The 8,396-nt window shown below is 36.1% G+C and overlaps 1 protein-coding gene and 1 long non-coding RNA gene across 3 annotated transcripts in view; one reads left to right on the top strand and one right to left on the bottom strand.

Annotated features, from left to right (window-relative positions):
* Positions 1 to 8,396, bottom strand: part of DEPDC1 (DEP domain containing 1) — a 60,038-nt gene that overhangs the window by 6,236 nt on the left and 45,406 nt on the right. The gene's annotated exons all lie outside the window — the stretch shown is intronic.
* Positions 1 to 8,396, top strand: part of LOC309613562 — a 200,006-nt gene that overhangs the window by 163,224 nt on the left and 28,386 nt on the right. The gene's annotated exons all lie outside the window — the stretch shown is intronic.

Below are 8,396 nucleotides of genomic sequence, written 5' to 3'. Positions count from 1 at the left end.
GAGAACAGCTGGGTTATGTACACTACAAAGCCCCAAATGTAGACTTCTCTTTCAGGTCTTAATTGTATCCTTTTGTCATTTCCATGTGATACACTGGACCACCAATGGATTGTTATTTTTTCTTTCATCCTCTCCTCTTATTCTCCACCTTAATTTTTTGCTATTTGGTAAAATCAAATCATCATGTTTGATTTCTGTGTTTTCCAAAGAAACTGTTTCATTTTGATATATTTTGGTACTTTTACCAAAATAATATTCCATGAGTTGAAACAATAAATCAACTTTCTTCAAGCAGAGATTTCTAAATAAGAATTGATCCCACATTTCTTTGAAGAAACCATTTTTGAAGGTAAAATAAAAGCTACCTTTTCATCTTGGTATTAGGCAGACCATGAGGTCATCATGAGGCGTCTGGATTATATTCTGAGAGCAATGAGAAGATATTAAAGGATTTTAAGCAGGGCAATGACTGAGGTGATCTAATATATGTTATTTGGGGGAAAATCACTCTCCCTGGTATTTGAAGAATAGATTATAAGTGTCTGGCATGGAAGCAGATAAAGCAGTAGTTCAGATGAGGTATGATGGTTCTTAAACTAGAGTGGAACAATGAAGATGGAAAAAAGTGAATGGATTTGAGATCTGTTTTGTAAGTAGGAATATAGGACTCATGTGATATAACTGATATGTCTAGGATGAAAGAAAATGGGGTAATGGGGTATATCATTTATTTATTGCAAATATTGCAGCATAAAAATTAACACCAAACCTCAGCGTCATACAACATTAAGGTAGATTTGCTGATATTGGCTGGACTTGCTCTTGTAATTGGACTTTGCCTGCCTGTCAGCTGATCCAGGTCTCAGCTGAGATGAGTGGGGTAACTTGGCTTTACTACACAGGTCTCCTCTCCAGTAGGGTGACCTGGGCATATTCTCCTGGCAATGGCAGAGATGAAAGAGAGCAAGTAGAAACATGAAAAGCTGCCTAAGGCCAAGGCTCAGAACAAATACACTGTCACTTCTACCATCTTCCATTAGGTCAATCCAACAAGTCATGAGTCCAGTCCATGCATCAAGGGGTGTGAAAATAGCCTCTGCCTTTTTAGTCATTAGTGAGAACTGCAGTGTCACATGGCAAAGGCCACAGACATAGAAAAGGATGAAAAACCCAGGCCATTTTTGTAGCATGGCACATGGGAGAACCAAGTTGGATTTCTAGGTTTTTGCTTGAGCAGCTGAATGAATATTACACTATTCTTTACGACTAAAGGAGGAAAGGTTGAGTGGGAATGGGTATATCAAGAATTCACAGTGAAATCTGAGATGCTATAAAACGTTCGTCTTCTCCATGGGGCTTACTTGTCTATCCTTCTTCCCTCCTGTAGCACCCCCTGATCCTCCTTACCCTGAAGGAACTTGTTCAGTAGAAATAGGATTCAAACCAAAGCAGTCGGATTCTAAGGTCTGTACTGTTATAAGTATTACTTCCATCCACAAATGGAAGTTTCGGTAAATGTTATTTTCTCGATTTCATTACACGCTCAGTGATATTTTAGTGCTCCTTGTAGACAGATGCTCCTGGAAGCTTCTCAGCTGACTTGCCCCTACTCTGTGCCTTCAACCATTCCCCAACCATACTGTCAGAGTCATTCCTCTTAAAGGAAAATCAGATCATGTCCCTTCTATACTTAGAATCGTTGAAGAGGTCTGCATTACCACTGGATAAAGTCCAAGCACTTTAGCACAGCTATATAAGATCTCACACACCTGACCCCTGCCTACTTCTGTGTCAACATCTGCCACTCTCCCCTTTCATCTGTGCTCCAGCAGTACCAAGCTGTTCACTGCTTCTTGTCAACTGTTTCATGCTTCCCTTTCTTCACACAGGCTAGCTCCTTTGCTTGGAACTCCCTTCTTTCCCTTGTCCACCTGGTAAATTCCCAGTTCCTATCACAACCCTGATAGAGCATCGCTTTTCTGTGATGCCTCAGACAGGATGCTCTCTTTTGTACTTTTTCTGAAACTCACATATAAGTCTATTTTTGTATATATCACATCATGTCGTTTCATTTGTTAGCATGTCTGTCTTCCACTTTTGATTGTGAGCTTCTTGCTTATTGTAGAGAGAGAGAACTAAATCACCCTAGCACAATGGCATTTGGCTAAATCATTCAACACCTGTCACGATGGAAACTGGCAGCCACCAAGCTGCTCCCCCAGGGTGAAAACCAATAGACTATCAAAAGCTCTGCACTTACTTCTGCACCCCCAAAAATGACATGTGAGGCAACTCACCCTGCCCCTCTTTTCTCCTCCCCTATCACCAGAACTTAGTCGGCCCTTGCATAATTCAAAAAGGTCATAGAGAAGGAGGGATATATGTATATATATCCTCCTGACCATGCACATTCTGCCTCTCTCTCTCCTACAGGGGACACCAGAGTGCCCTCTTGCTGGTGGGTCCTGCCCCTCACTCAGGGAATCCCCCTTGCTTTGTATATGCCTGTGTGAGTAATAATTTAAATTGTTTGTGGTCTCTGGTTTGAGTGTGGAGTATTTTGACATCTGATATCTTAAAAACTTAGGGTCCGGCAGCAGCCTACTGTGACACTTATGCATCATTATGCTCAGGGCATCAGTATAAGAACTCAATAAAACCTGTTTCTTCAACCAAGTCAATAGAGGCCACTAGAAGAACTGCCTTAATGAACTGAACACAAGAATAATCTAAAAATTGTATTTATAAATGAGTGCTTAAGGATTTGGGTTTGTTTTTTCGAAAGAATTTGAAATATTTTACTTTTACTTGAAAATCTTGATTATACTCATTTTAATTAATCAGCTCTTGATTCACAGAAAAAAAAAAGGCACACAAAAGAAGGTTCTGGGCCAGCCTCATTGCCTCAGCTATTGAAGGCCTCAGTACACTTTTAAGTTCTCAGGTTCTGCCAGTTGGTATAAATGCAAAAAAAAAAAAAGAAAAAAGAAAAGCAACTGAATCTTTTAGAATAGACTTTCCCCCCCCACCCCTCTCTGGGCCAGAGAACTGGTTTATTAGACAAAAGAACCTCACATGTGGATTAGGAAGACTTATCCTCTTAACTTCAGGCACATGGACATCAGAAAAAGGAGCTATTCTAATAGCATTAGGAATTCTGGCTGTGCTGATCCAGTTTATGGAATTAATGGATTGCTTATGAGTTATTCTCAGACAATGGGAGAATAGGTTTCCTAACAAGAGAAAGTTGTTAGTAATATTCGACCGAATGTCCACACTTAACTCTATTCCTTTACTTATCAGAGTGTATTATTTGTTTTTATGTTTGTTTCCCCACTTAGCATCTTGAGGACAGTGCCCCTGTTTATTTGTCACTTTGTCGTAAAGCCCAGCACTTAGTAAGTAGTGATTAAACATTTTATGCTATTGCATATGGTACTGTTTTATTAACATGAACTTCTGCTTGTTGATGTTAGTGTATAGAAATAAATTTGATTTTTGTATATTGATCTTGTATCCTGCAATCTTTCTAAACTCATTAATAGTCCTAGTAGGTTTTTAAAATTAGCCATGTTTTCTACATAAAGATCATGTTGCTATGAATAAAGAGAGTTTTACTTCTTCATTTCCAATCTAGATGCCTTTTATTTCTTTTATTGTCTTGCCTTATTGCACTGCTAGAACTTCAGGACAATGCTGAATAGAAGTGGCGAGAAAGGATATCCTTGTCTTGTTCCTGATCTTAAGGAGAAAGTATTGAGTCTTTCACTACAAAGGATGATGTTAACTGTAGGCTTTTTCAGACATCCTTCATCAGGTTGAGAAAATTTCCTACTTGTTGAAGGCTTTAAATCAGGAATGGATGTTAGATTATGTCAAATGCTTTTTTTGTATCCATTAAGATGATCATATGGATATTGTTTATTAGTTTGTTAATATGGTGAATTACATTGATTTATTTAGAATATTAAACCAATTTTGCATTTTGGGGATAAACCAGAAACATATTTTATCAACTTTTAGATTCTATTTGCTAAAATTTTAAGAGTTTTTGCCTTTGTGTTCATGTAGGATATTGGTCTGTAGTGGTTTTTTTTTTTTTTTTTTTTTCTTGTAATGCTTTTGTCTGGTTTTGATACCAAGGTAATGATGGATTCAAAGTATAAATTGGAAATTGTTATCAGCTCAACTTTATTGGAAGACTTTGTACAGATTTACTATTATTTCTTCCTTAAATGTTTGGTAGAGTTCACCAGTGAAGCCATTTGAGCCTAGAGCTTTGTTTTTTTGAAAGAGTTTTAACTACAAATTCTATTTCTTTAGTTGATATATGACTCTAGGTTATCTATTTCATTTGAGATATTCATTTCATGAGATATGTTAATTTGTGCCTTTTAAGAATATGTTCATTTCACCTAGGTTAGTGAATACAGTGGCATACAGTTGTTCATAATAATTCCATATTATCTCTTTAGTATCTATAGAATTTGTAGTTATGTTGCATCTCCCATTTCTAGTATTGTGTATTTGCACCTTTTTTCCTTTTTTTTGTTTTACTGGTAGGTCTAGTTAGAGGTTTATCAGATTCATTGATCTTCTCAAAGAAATATCTTTTTATCTTCAACCTATTTGTGTCTTTATGTTTAAACTGCAGTTCTTGCTGGTCAAATATGATTTGATTTTGCTCTTTTATCCAATCTGACAGTATGTGCCTTTTAATTGGGCTATGTAGACTATATACTTTAAAAAGAAATTGAAGTATAGTTGATTTACAATATTGTATTAGTTTGAGGTTTATTATTTTTTTTGGCAGATTGTATTCCATTATAGGTATTCCAAGATATTGGATACAATTCCCTGTGCTATACAGTAAATCATTGTTGCTTATCTATTTTATGTATAGTAGTTTACACCTGCTAATCCTATACTACTAATTTGTCCCTCCTCTCCCTCTCCACTTTGGTCGCCATACATTTGTTTTCTATGTTTGTGAGTCTGTTTCTGTTCTGTATATAGATTCATTTGTATCATTTTTTTTAGATTCCATATATGTGATATCATATAGTATTTGGTAGACCATTTACATTTTTTAAAAATTTAATTTAAATTATTTTTGGCTGTGTTGGGTCTTCGTTGCTGCGTGTGGGTTTTCTCTAGTTGCACCGAGTGGGGTCTATTCTTCGTTGCGGTACATGGGCTTCACATTGCGGTGGCTTCTCTTGCTGTGGAGCACGGGCTCTAGGTGCGCAGGCTTCAGTAGTTGTGGCACGCGGGCTCTAGAGTGCAGGCTCAGTAGTTATGGTGCATGGACTTAGTTGCTCCGCAGCATGTGGAATCTTCCCAGACCAGGGCTCGAACCTGTGTCCCCTGCATTGGCAGGCAGATTCTTAACCACTGTGCCACCAGGGAAGCCACCAGACCATTTACATTTAATGTAAATATTGATGTGGTTAAATGTGAGTCTATCATCTTATTTGTCTTTTGTTCACCTCTTCTGTGCTTTGTTCTCCTTTTTCTCCCTTTTTTCTGCCTTCTTTTGAATTAAATCAAGTTTTTTTGTTGTTGTTAATCCCATCTAGTTTATTTTTCATATCAGACATTGTAGTTTTCATCTCTAGAATTTCTATTTGGTTCTTTTTTATATTTCCCATACCTTTGCTTAACTTTCTGTATGTTTTAATGTACCTGTCTGCTAATTACAACATATGTCTCAGTTCTGGGTTGGTGCCAATTGACTGATTTTTGTCTTAATTATGGGTTATATTTTTCTGCATCTTTGCATGCGTGGTAATTTTTGATTGGATGCCATTTTATTTATTTTTTCTCATGTCTTTTTCTGTGGTTGACTGCTAGTTTCATGATGTTGTAGTCATAAAAGATGCTTGAAATAATTTATATACTCTGAAATTTGTTGAAGCTTGTTTCGTGCCCTAGTATGTGATCATTCCTAGAGAATGTTCCATGTGCATTTGAAAAGAATGTGTATTCTGCTTTTTTGGATGTAATGTCCTGAGAAATATCAATTATGTCTAACTGTTCTATTGTGTCATTTAGGATCTCTGTTGCCTCATTGATTTTCTGTCCATTGATGTGAGTGGGGTGTTAAAGTCTCCTACTACTATTGTATTCCTATCAATTTCTCCCTTTATGTCTGTTAGTATTTGTTTTATGTATTTGGGTGCTCCTATATTGGGTGCATATATGTTGACCAGTGTAGTATCCTCTTCTTGTATTGATCCTTTTACCATTATATAGTGTCCTTCTTTATCTTGCTTTATGACCTTTGTTTTAATGTCTATTTTGTCTGATACGAGTATTGTGACCCCCACTTTCTTGTCATTTCCGTTTGCATGAAATATCTTTTTCCATTCCCTTTATTTCAATCTATGTGTGCCCTTTGCCTTAAAGTGGGTCTCTTGTAGGTGACATATTGTAGGCTCTTAGTTTTTAATTTCTTTATACAATCTGCCACTCTATGTCTTTTGATTGGAGCATTTAGTCTGTTGACATTTAAGGTAATTATTGATGGATATGTATTTATTGCCATTTTAAACCTTGTTTTCCAGTTGATTTTGTGTTTCTTTCTTTTTCTTTTTGTGGTTTGATGATTTTCTCTTTTATTATGCTTGTGTTCTCTTCTTTTTGGTTTTTGTGAATCTATTGTATGTTTTTGATTTGTGGTCACCCTGTTTTTCAAGTATGTTAACCCATTACTATATCTACTTGTTTTAGACTAAGAGTCATATAGGCTCAAACACATTCTAAAAAAAAAAAAATCTACATTTTCTTACTCTCCTCCCCCTCATTTTATAACTTTGATTTCCTCTTTTACATCCTCATGTTTATCCTTTTTCTGTTCATTTTGGTTATCATCACTTTCAAGAAATTTTTTTGATAAAAAAGAAAATCCGTATACTGGCTTACTTAAGTGATTTACTTTCCAACTGTGATTTTCTCTTTCCTATAGATTCTTGCTTCTTTTCTATTTTGAGAAGGTCTTTTAATATTTTTTTTAGGATAGGTTTAGTATTGCTGTATTCCTTTAGTTTTTGCTTGTCTGAGAAATTCTTTATCTCTCCTTCTACTATAAATGATACTCTTGCTGGGTAGAGTATCCTAGGTTGCAAATTTTTCCCTTTCAGGACTTTGAATGTATCTTGCCACTCCCTTCTGTGGGTGCCAGACATTTTAAATTTTACTTCATTGCTTGCTAGGTTTATTTGTATTCCTTTAAATATTATTGAGCTTTATTCTGTGACTCATTGTTTTTGGAAACAGTTTGGTTTTTGAGTTTTGTCTTTAAGATTTGTTAGCTTGGATTGAAGCAGTGCTCAGTGTAAGACCAATTTTCCTCAACACTGTATTATGCAGTATTACTGTCCAAGACTGAGTTCAAGACTCTTTTGATTATTCTACCAAATTCTCCATGAATCATGAGACTATCTAGTTTGGGTGGTGGGAGTAGGTACTATATTCTCATCTCTGTGTGGGTGACTAGCACTGTGACCTCTAATCTACTCAGGTGATTCTCTTGGCCTTGGGTAATCTCCTCACACAGAAGCACTAATAAGTATTTCAGTTGAATATTCAAGGGGAACACTCTGCAGAGCTTCAGAATTCTCTCTCTGTAGATTTTCTCTTTTACAGGACTCCTTCATATGAACTCTAGTCACCTTGTTTTCCTCAATTCTCAGCTCCATCTCCTTAACTTGGAATCTTCTAGGCTCTATCTAGATTCACTTTCTGGGCATCACAGCCTAGAATCCTTTCATAGCATTAAGCTGGTGCAATTGGATGGCTTACCTTGTCTAGTGGTCACTGTTTTTTTATTGATGATGTCCCGTATCGTGAACAGTGTTGTTTCTTTTAAAAATTATTTCAGATAGGAGGGTTAATCTGGTCCTTAGTACTTAATTTTGTTTGGGAGCTAAAGTTCACTGATTGATAAATATACATTTTTTTTGAAATAAATTTCAGAGAACTGCCTGAGCGACATACAGAACAGTGATGGGGAGCTTCTGTTGTGCATTTTTAGAAGTGGGAAAATGAGATTATGGAGTTTCATGACTGAAGGCATTACATATGATATGGTGGTATTGGAAGTCAAATAATGCAGGAGGCAAGAAACTTAAGAAAGACTTTTCTGTTAAGACATAAGATACAAATAGTGTCATGTACTGTTGTATATATGGCAGTGAATAAAATGACAAAGTCCCTTCCTTCATTAAACTTCATCCCAGTTTGCATGAGATCAAGTTTTGAGTACCTAATGTAGTATTTTTATATTCATTTAATTGAGATGCTTTATTTAATTAGGGTAGATGATGTAATCCAAAAAATACACAACATGTGATATGTTACCTCATAGCCTTATGCTTCCTTTGTTATAGCACTTG

Source organism: Balaenoptera borealis (genome assembly GCF_965194805.1).
Source record: "Balaenoptera borealis genome assembly, chromosome: 1".
Lineage (NCBI taxonomy): Eukaryota > Metazoa > Chordata > Mammalia > Artiodactyla > Balaenopteridae > Balaenoptera > Balaenoptera borealis.
The sequence above is the reverse complement of the archived record's forward strand: the minus strand, read 5'-3'. Positions and strand labels throughout refer to the sequence as shown.